We start from the raw sequence: 10,539 nt of genomic DNA on the forward strand, positions 1-10,539 counted from the left end.
CATGACGGTATAGATGCATGGATACCATCTGAAAGTGCGACTGGATAAGATAAAATCCGTTGCCATTCCAGGAGCCGCTGCCCGACGTATATATACCGGAGTAGATGGCCGGCTGCCAGCTGGATTTGGTAGTGACGGTAGACCGTACGAGTAAAGTCAACGTTACGGTATCATACAAAGACGGCTGGCAGTCTAATAAGAACCAGAGGGAAGTACGAAACTGTCGTGCGGCGGCTCGTGGCTGGGAGCTTCAACTTGTATCAACTGGGACTAGAGTCTCCACCCAGATCCGACGCTACGCCTCCGAGGCCATTAAGCTGGGACATACACACACATCATCAGGCGGTGCACTTGGTAGTGTTCTTATCAGTAGTACCTATTTTTATCTGTTGTTTATTTTTAATAAATATTCTTTAATTTCTTATTAGTATATTGAAATTTTATTTTATTGCATGTTAGCTTTTTTATGTTTTATTTGTTGATAGATTAATACTATATCTCAAAGATCTCAAACCTAAGAGATCTTGTGACATTAATGGAATGTCTGTGTGGTTAATCAAAAAGTGCTTTAAGCATATTTTGACACCACTCACAAAATAAATCAATCTCTCGTTTGCACAGGGTGTCTTTCCGTCCGTACTGAAGATATCCACTGTGATTCCAGTTTACAAAAAAGATGATCCTTGCTCCTCTAGCAACTATCGTCCAATTTCTATCCTCCCAGTTCTTAGCAAAGTTTTTGAGAAAGCTTTCCTCAATCAGCTTGAAAAATTCCATGACCGCTTCGAAATTCTCTGTCCCGAACAGTTCGGGTTTAGGAAAGACAAATCGACCATCGATGCCGTAACTGAACTTATTCATAATGTTGTCGATGGCCTGGAGAAAAGAGAACGTGTTATGAGCATATTTCTCGACCTCTCCAAAGCCTTTGACTGTGTGCATCATGCGACACTGCTGCACCAGTTATGGACTAGTGGTATTAGGGGTTTGCCGTACGATTGGCTCTCGTCGTATCTTAAAGATAGAGAACAATGCGTACGGATTGCGAATGCTCTGTTTAATAGGATCAAAATGCCCTATGGTGTCCCTCAGGGATATATATTAGGGCCAGTTCTCTTCCTTATTTATGTCAACAAGTTGAATACATCAATCCAGAATGGAAAGGTGATTCAATATGCTGATGACACGACTCTCTGTATTAAATCGAAATATAAAACTGATCTTGAAGTGAAATCATTTATCGATTTAAATTCATGCATCGAACATTTCTCAAGACTCAATCTGAAAACAAACAGCTCAAAATCAAACTCAATAAATTTTTGCCTTCGGCATCGACAAGAACAGGAGTATCGTCCCGCAGTAATGATGGACGATGTTCTCTTGGAAGAGGCCGAATCCGTTAAGTTCCTTGGAATGTACCTTGATCGAGGACTGACATGGGACTTTCACATTGACAGCATCTGCTCCAAGGTTGCTTCTGGCATTTATGTTTTGCGTAACCTTGCAAAATTCTGTTCTATTGATGTATTAAAAACTGCCTACTTTGGCCTGATACATCCATATTTGTCTTACGGCTTAAGATTGTGGGGCAGCTGTTCTAAATACAAATTCGAAAGAGTATTTAGAGCTCAAAAGAAAGCTATCAGAATTATTTACAAATTGAATTTCAGAGAGTCGTGCAAAGATGCCTTCAGAGAGCTTGGATTGTTAACTTTACCCTGTCTCTCTATATTCTCGACGTCGTTCTATACTGTCGACTTAAATGCGAGTTGATCCAAGGCAGTGACGTCCACCAATACGAGACAAGAGGCAGGGACAACTTTCGGATTGTTCAACATAGAACGAGTGCATTTGAACACTTGCCGTCCCAAGTTGGTGTGAAACTGATAAACAAGCTGCCTGAGGGAATAAAACATCTCATTGATTCTAAACTATTCAAATCTCGATTAAAACACCTCCTGGTGTCAAAGGCGTTTTACTCCGTTGAAGAGTTCATGTTGAGTTGCTGGGATTAAAATTATTGAAAACTATTGAAAACACGAATAAAAATAAACCCCCAGTTCTGTTATACAATTAAATAGCAATAACTGCAATGGAACTGTATATTATTATGAATGTACTTGACGCATGCATGCAATGTAATAATTGTTTGACGCAATAAAGGTTATTATTATTATTATTATTATTATTATATATGATGTTTTTTACCGTTATACATTTATTGTTAAGTTGTATGAAAGACTGACAGATAAGCATGTTTATGGTTGACAATATATCTATTTGTTTTTTTAATTTTTATATAATAATCTATTAATATTTTCTTTCCATGTTAACAATCTCATACTTTTCTACCAAAAACAAAATAAAAGCAAACAATCAGGTCTCAAAATAAACTTTAAACAGATTGCTGTCACCGGATACACTTTAGACCGGCAATAGTCTGCAATGGCGGGGACAGTTGCTTTTGTGTGAAAGTAGACTGTTCAGAACTAGGGGCTACACTAGTCCCCAAAGTAGCGAAAAATCCCATCTTGGTCTCTAAAGTGGTAAAATATTAATTGAAAGAGTCTATTAATGTTCTGCGTAAACATTGTTTTATGACAGTACAACCATATGTTTAATTAATTTAGTCATTATTTTTATTTATTTACATTTATAGTGTGAAAGCATGGGGTAAACTTGGGAGAGAAAAATATTTCTTTATACTAAATGTCCAACTATCCAGAACTGAATAAATACATTGAAAACCTTCCACTGACCATTTACTTACACATAAGTGCTTATTGATCAATTTATTAAGGACATGCCTACATCGATCATGTTATTTAATTATAAATCACGTGGAAATAGAAGGCACGAATCTTGGCTCCACGAAACCACCTAAAATAACCCTAAGTTAACATTTAACAAATGTACCTTAACTTACTACGTTCCTGTTCATGTTTCGGATGTTATTAGTTGAGTTCTTTGGTCGGTATCATCTACTTAATATATTACAGTATGTCTGAAGTGGTTAACAATGGAATGCGGCAAAAGCATTATGAGCCCAATTTGGATAATTTGTGGTGAGTTTTGTTGTGGAATTTTACCAATTCACGGTGAGATCTGTTAATATTCATTCAACTATTTATTTGATGTGTTTGGCTAATTTGTATATTAAAATTGACATTTTTATTACAACAGTTTAAAAACATTTGTACAGTTTTATAATTGTACTGTTTAATGTAATTATATACTATTTACTTATATTAAATTACAATTTTCTTGTAATTTAGATAATTATTTGAAATTTTATGGATTCTTTTATTTTTTTTAGTATATTCCGTATGCAGAAAATTTCCAGAATTTAAAAAGTTTTGAATGTCTCAATGGTTTAGCAACGCGTTACACATATTTCATGCTTGTCATTTTTCATATTAAATATTATTTTTGATTTTTAATATGCTGTTTAATGTGACGATGGGTTTAGCTTCAGTTCACTTTTCTCTTAATGCAGGGTTTATATTGACTCCTGGAATCTGCAGACACGACCGTCTGAAGTGATTAAAAAAGAGTCTCCTATTAGTCAGCTCAAAATGAACTATTTACATTTACGATTCGATATCAGAGACACCTAGAGTTTCCAGGAGTACCTGTAATCTGTGACGTCTGATTCCAGACGCTGCATTCAGAGGAACATGATCTGGAGATAAACTCAACGTTCACATTGAATAAACCCTTTATATTATATATATATATATATATATATATATATATATATATATATATATATATATATATATATACGTTGTATGAAGCTGATTAATGCTGATTAAACTATTAACCCATTGATTTCTATATCAATTTAGAGAAGTATTAATTTTTGTATTATTACTCTTACTATAGTCATAATAACTCAAAATAATTATTAAAATATTAAATAAATAATAACTAGTTTATCAAAGTTGTCTCAAGTAAAAAAATCATTTTTGTGTTTCTTATTTTATTATGTAAATTTAAGATTTTTCTTTAGATACTTATAAGTTTTACACAACAAGTTTTGACTGTTCTGGCCATTGTCGAACGAATTGTATGATGACGTGTATCGACTCATGGGATTCGGCAGAACTTCATTGAATCCAATCATTCAGCAGGGTAGATAAATATCTCTTTTGACTGCTAGGGGGGTGTAAAATGTATTCGGTCTGCACATTTCGATAATGAAAAGGAATATCGATCTGTAGATTTTGTATGCACCCTTTGTGATATATGTTACGTAAAACATGATGTTTGCTACTCGCACATTTTTTATTCATAAACACCAACATTTTCCAGAAGACGACAAATATGAAACATTATTATATACAAAAAGACAATATATTAATGATATAAATTAATTATGACTTGCATGGTTCGATGTTGAGCAAACACCTGAACTATACGTATATCCATCTTTTTAACTGACTATAATTGGCTAAGTAATGAATGCACTAAGATGGATCTTTAAAGTGAGGATAAAGTGAAGATATGTCGAGAGCTATTGACCTGAAAGTCTGACTTAAAGTATTTAGTGAGAGCATCATCTTTGATGTGAGGGCAGACAGCTTCGAGTTTACTGAGTTTATACTTCACCAGACTTCTTAAAACTGTTTAACCTACTTCTGGGATAGTCTTTATAGCATGTACGGAGTTGCTGAAAGTGATTTGCAATGTCACATTATTGTTTATATCACGAGAAGTCACCTGCAGATTACTTAAGAATCAAATTGTTATACCTAAGTTAACTTGTATAAAAATAAAGTAAACAGGCAATATGTTTTAATTTCTTTACGTCCCATAGTCATCTATAAAAATATATTAAATCAAAAGGATTTGGGTAGAGGTCCAGGTTAGATGGATTTATTGTTTTATATTAAATGATATTGTACATATTCTAAAAGTAGCGTCCGCATATGGTGCAAATAAACGTTATTTGATTATGTGAAGTTTATGATAGTACAATAATTGTATACAGTATCTAAACTTACACATCATATAATTTATTTATATTTAATTTTAACGCAATTTTCAATACAAAATATCAATAAACACTAGGTAAACTTACAGTAACGTAACGTAGGTCCTAATTAACGTAACTGGACATTTGATTTAATATCAATTTTATTTATAAACACGTGTCAAATCATTTTATCATTCCCAGAACTTAATTATTAACTTCGATAATAAATAGACTGTAACTTAAGAATAGTTATAAAATTGTTCCAAGGTAGAAAATGTTTACATAGTGATGCTAAAAGTTTTCAATTTGTTTGGCTGTAAGCTTATGGGCGTATGTGTACTTGAACACAAACATTTTCAATAATCGCGATTGTTTATGGTTTAAAATAGCTTATTGGCTTAAGCTATAATAAACCAATACTAATAATGTACTACGAGAGTAAACCTCCAAAATTTAATTAAATAATGACCTGGCAAGACCGGAGGACGATGACAGTATGGTTATAGAATTAAGAATATTATACATTTTGTGTAAAGTATGAGGTCCTTAACACTCGCAGCGTAGTGCGTGATATTTTTGTGGGAATCTGTTCTAAATATTTAGTGTAGCATTGTTTCTGAGTAGACGTATTTGGCTACACTTTTATTCAAAATCGAACTTAATCCAATTGTTTAAAACTGTTATACGTTTGTAAACCATACAACAGTCTGTAAGTAACGAACATTTGCTTAAAATTAAGATACTTGTATTAGAGAAAACTTTCAAAAAAACTGTAAATGATCAAGTAAAATGACTGATAGTAATGGTTGTAAATATAAAATTTTAAATAGCATTGAGAAATCTAAAACTGGTTTTGGCTACTAATATGTTACAGGATGTGAGAAACTTTCATTACAAACGAGCCAAGATTATATTATTAAATAGAGTCTTTATTTTATTTTATACTAAATTAGGCTATACATTTTTTCCAAAGACAAGGAGCTGCCCGAGGTCTGACTCTACAGATGCCGAGTAATCCTAGTAGTCTGCAGTTGTTAGGATTCTTTTATTAACCGCGTGGTTCAGTGGCTGTAAGTACGAATATTGTACACTTGAACGGAGATCTACCTGAATCTTGTGGATGGTAAGCAATAACGGCTAATTAATAGTGGCTAATTTAATAATAGTTTATTGAATATTAATGCCATTGAAATATAGATAAAACAATTTCATCGTAAAACGCGTTCCATCAAATGTGACTAATGCCAATTATAAAATTAATAATGTGCGATTTAAAATATAAAATTGGGTATTGCAAGGAACAGACAGAGGCAGTATTGCTTTCTCAATAAATCAATTATTTTATTTAAAATTGGATTTATTAATTTCAGTTTCATGTACCTTTTAGTTACTAAATATGTATCCTATATATTTATTAACTCCCATGTAACCATTGAACATAAAAAAATATAAGTAATTAAGCTTACTTTTCATCTAAGTTAAATTTTGCTATGCAACCCTGTATCAGGACTATGCGCTCCAATAAAAGATTTTATTCATGGTACTGAACACTGTAAAGTAAACAATTTGAAAAATAAAAAAAACTTACTATTTACATAAGGTATATACAAGACAGACCTCTAAAAGGTGACGTAAAAAGTCTTAAGATCAAATGAAGAGTAACTGATCAATTCGTTACGTAATACCAAGACCTGCATTCCCAACTGAGAATACCTTAACTAATATGCAGTATTTTATATGTTTTCCAGCCAGTAAAAAATTCACGCACTGAAATTCTTTCAAACCGAAATCCCAGAATATGTTCTGAACCCTTGGAATGTTCTCAAAATAAAACACTCTGTAATACATGTCACCTACATGGAAATGGATTTAATATTTACAGCTACAAGCCTGCATTCAGATAGGATTTATATGTGGGGTTCCGTATCTATCCACTCTAATATACATCGCCGGTGCTTTTAAAGCGGTTGATGCGATTTGCCGGTGCAAATGTAGCCTATTCAATATTCAAGTGATCAACTTGTTACTAAACGATGCCATTTTACTGCACAGTTATTCTACTAGATTCTGCTCTAAATGTAACTATTTAACTTATCCTTCGACGAAAATAATAACAGTTACATCACATAGCCCTTAAATTTACGATAGGTATTATACAATGACGGAACGAAATTAAAGCACTTTTGTAACCTTGAATAGTGTGGCTTATATTTAAGTAAAACATCTGGAACCTAGAGTTGATCGTGCTTGGTTGGGAGGGCTAGCCTCACTGAACAAACATAGTGCTGGTGTTGAGGAATATGTTATGCTAGGAAGTAGTAATAGTTTACTCTTACTCGATTCCATTTCTGTTTACCAGTAAAGTCGGTTACCAGTTACATTTCTTTCCAAATCTTCCATCCTCTCACAAGTACAAATGATGATAACCGTAAGTGATTAATAATATATTTCTATTTTAGACATAAATAAAAAAAACCATCAAGTAAGAAAATAAGTTAAATAAATAAAATAAACAACCGTTACTCAGTGATAAAGAGGTCATATTGATTACTGTTGCTTCAGACAATCACGACGAGCCTCTACCCATTTTACCTTGTCTAAACTGACAGATGCTCGTTATTAGTAGTAATGGTTTTAAAACCGTCGGCTGAAAGCGGCTCTTCTCCCGAGGATGAAATATATCAAGAATTTAAATTTATAAGCATGTATAATAGCAAGGACTCCAAAATATCAGCAAACGAAGTTTCAGGCCATATTCTTAATTAACAAACTCACTGCTGGCGGCACTCATTAGTGCCCCCGCTATAAGTGTGTACAGTGCTGTTGGGCCTCAAAAGTGCCACGCGATCGAACTATACTGGGATTGTTAGTGTCGATCTGACAATCCGTTGAGGCAGTAATAGTATTGTGAGTGTGTTTAGAACATCTGTGGACGGTCTGGTTCGCACGGTGCGGCACGGCACTCATGAGTGCCATATTGCACAATATTGTTGTGTTGTGTTTCGCGTGGTTGTGGACGTACTGTGGTGTTATTACCTACGTTTAGTGATAAGTGACTATATAATGGCAGCAAACGGCCCTTCTCCATCTCCGCAGTGCCAACACATGGTGAAAGGTGCACGGCACTCATGAGTGCCATATTGCACAATATTGTTGTGTTGTGTTTGCGTGGATGTGGACGTACTGTGGTGTTATTACCTACGTTTAGTGATAAGTGACTATATAATGGCAGCAAACGGCCCTTCTCCATCTCCGCAGTGCCAACACATGGTGAAAGGTGCACGGCACTCATGAGTGCCATATTGCACAATATTGTTGTGTTGTGTTCGCGTGGTTGTGGACGTACTGTGGTGTTATTACCTACGTTTAGTGATAATAAGTGACTATAATAATGGCAGTAAACGGCCCTTCTCCATCTCCGCAGTGCCAACACATGGTGAAAGGTGCACGGCACTCATGAGTGCCATATTGCACAATATTGTTGTGTTGTGTTCGCGTGGTTGTGGACGTACTGTGGTGTTATTACCTACGTTTAGTGATAATAAGTGACTATAATAATGGTCGTTCTCCATCGGGGACAAGAAATATTCAGCAGGTGGATGAAGTGCGTGAGGCACTCCACAATGCCAACACATAGTGAAAGGTGCACGGTGCTGGGGGCACTCCGGAGAGCCCTCATTTTGAACTACGTCAAAAGTCAAAATACAACATGGGAAGCTGCTTTTATCCATCGCAGACGTCTAATTACAGCATAAAGGTAAGATTTATTTTATATAAAATTTTTAGCACGGTATGATGTAAAATGTTTTTTACATGTAGTAGTGAATGTGTTAACGTTACGCTAAACACCTTTACCGAGCTTCGCTTGTTATCTTTGTACTGTTTGTAACAGTAAACTTTCTTATACTTATTCAATCACTGGTTTTAAAATACAAGAGAAGGATTCGTAGTTACAGTTTAGTTTTGAAGGAAATAATAAAACATGAAATCTTGGCAATCTGACATCTGCGTATGTAGTTAACAATACAGGTATACCAAATGATTACTTCTTTAATTCTAAGAAAAAGCGCAATAAATCATGTCTTTAAAAATATACTTGTCAATATTATGCTGTATTTCATAAAATACCAATTTGATCATACATTACTTTGTTAGTAGGATTATGGACATCATTGATTCTATCTCTTCGCAATAACCACATACATGCATTTAAAGCTGGTAGAATAAATATAATCCAGAAAATATGACTTTCATATACATTTAATTATTTACGTAAAAGTAAATTACTATCTTGTTCTAGAAGTTTTTATGTTTCAAAACTCAAAAGAATACGTCAAAGTAAGTTGTACAGTTTACAATTTTACTTTTAGGATTTGAGTGGAAATCGAAAATAAAGTATGAACCACCAACTCAGCAACCTGCACTACAAGTTTTGTTTAAACTACGATAGTTTTGTTTGTTTGTATACGATAAGGTTCTCTGTGTAAAAACTAGTCAATAAACCGCTTGACGGTAAATCCCTCAATTCCACGATTCAAGCGACGATTTCCTCCAGGCTTCCTTTCACTTTGGTAGTTAAATAATCATATTCATGAGTCTTTGTGATACTGTAAACAATTTCCGTAATTTAAAATTAAATAGAAACAATTACTGTTTGTTTTACCTCTTCATAACTAATCATTTTCAAATTTTGTTCATGTTTAAGGCAGTGTACATTGTGACCGTAATTTTAGAGCTGTCTTATTTAACAACAAGGTCTTATAAAAGCTGACATATCCCCACTCATCTACCTTCCAATATATGAACAACGGATTAACTGATGTCAGAGAGAGTTTGAACAGGTTTTACTTGTGTTTTAAGAACCTAAATTACTCTCATAAAAATAGGTAATCTTAAGGAAAAATTAAATGTTCCTTTACAAGCTGAACCAATCATACGATCTTAATTTAGGGTGGGAAACTATAGAAATACAACCTTGAAAGTAATCGACCATTCCATTAATCCACTTTAGCCTGAAGGCATTATAAAATACGTTTAGATGAATAACTAAAGATCTATAGTTATGAATGAAACCTTTACAGCAAACGATCTAATTATCCAGCTGATTATGTTCAACTTCCTAAATTAAAGAGCCTAATGTGTGTATAGTTGTTTCTATCCTTAAAAAAGAGGTGTGTTTTCTTTTTACATGCATAAGCACACCTAAATAAAGGCACACATAATTTGAAATGCTTTACATTAATATCTTAAACTTAAAATTACTTCTGTTCACTTTACCAGTATAACAAAACATGCACTGTCATGGCTAGATAAAAAATTAGTCAATTTTCTTTATTGTAAATTTTAATAAAACATTTTTTTTATTGATATATTTATTTCCTTAATACTTCAAAACCTAAAATTATGTAAGAGCTAAAAATTAATAGGGCAAAATTTTATCAATATGAAATAAAACAAAATTGTATTATTTAAATATCATAGTAGTTTAAAAACATCTCTAAGCCTTTTGGAAAAATAACAGTGTATTAATTTGTTTCTTGAAAATATCTAACAGTTTTAAA

The sequence above is a fragment of the Homalodisca vitripennis genome, chromosome 6 (assembly GCF_021130785.1).
Source record: "Homalodisca vitripennis isolate AUS2020 chromosome 6, UT_GWSS_2.1, whole genome shotgun sequence".
In the NCBI taxonomy this organism is placed as follows: domain Eukaryota; kingdom Metazoa; phylum Arthropoda; class Insecta; order Hemiptera; family Cicadellidae; genus Homalodisca; species Homalodisca vitripennis.